Below are 937 nucleotides of genomic sequence, written 5' to 3'. Positions count from 1 at the left end.
TTTGTGTGGGTGTGTGTGTGTGTGTGTGTGTGTGTGTGGTGGTGGGGCAGGTGCTGTCACAGTCAGCTCTAATCTACTGAAAATCCACCTCCATCAAGGAGGTGAAGATACATCTGCTCTGGAGGCTGGAGTCTAGAGTCACCCATTCTTCCTGCTCCGCCTATCAGCAACCATCACCCTGTTAGAGGCTGAAGCAGGAAGCTTCTTGGCTTCTCCTGCCTCTGGTCTCCCACCAGTGCCTCCCTTTTGTCAAAATCTAACAGGAAATCAGCTGGCCAAGAAGATTAGGAAATACACACCTGGGTGACTCAGAGACAGAGCAGCTCAGAACATAGTACAGGAGGCCAGGTGTGGCACTGAGAGACAATGGATCATGCCTGAGTTCTGAAATAGGCCCGCCTGCAAGAATCTGAGGGCACCAGCAACATCCAGCTAAGAGAACAAGGAGGAAGCACATCAGAGCCATAAAGAGAGGTGTTCCATGAAGGAGGGCCAGGTCAGCATGACAGAATACTACTCAGAAGTCAAGGAAGGACTGAAAGTGTCCTTAGATTCGGTGATTATGAGATGGTTGACAAATTTATTGAGAGTAGTTTCAGTGTTGTAGTGGGAGTTGACTCCAGATTGTGGTGGGCTGAGGAATAAGTGGGAAGTGAGGAAGAAACTGTCAGTGTATATGCTTCAAGTTTGACAGAGAAGAGAAAGAGAGAAAGACAGAAGGGGTGGGGGAAGAGGCGGTGAGAAAAATCTAATGTGGCAATTAAGTAATCTGAGAAATTAATCTATGTGAATGTGGTCCATCAGTGTTTCTGAGACTTTCAAAATGTATACTCACTTTTAATAAGCAAGTAACAGCATTGATAAGTCAAAAATCAAAACAATCCTATGACCTCCTGGACATTCTGGAACTGCAACATGTATAGAAGTGTGTGTCTGT

This window comes from Tupaia chinensis, unplaced genomic scaffold, assembly GCF_000334495.1.
Source record: "Tupaia chinensis unplaced genomic scaffold, TupChi_1.0 Scaffold143645_1, whole genome shotgun sequence".
In the NCBI taxonomy this organism is placed as follows: domain Eukaryota; kingdom Metazoa; phylum Chordata; class Mammalia; order Scandentia; family Tupaiidae; genus Tupaia; species Tupaia belangeri.
Note: the sequence above shows the minus strand (reverse complement) of the source record.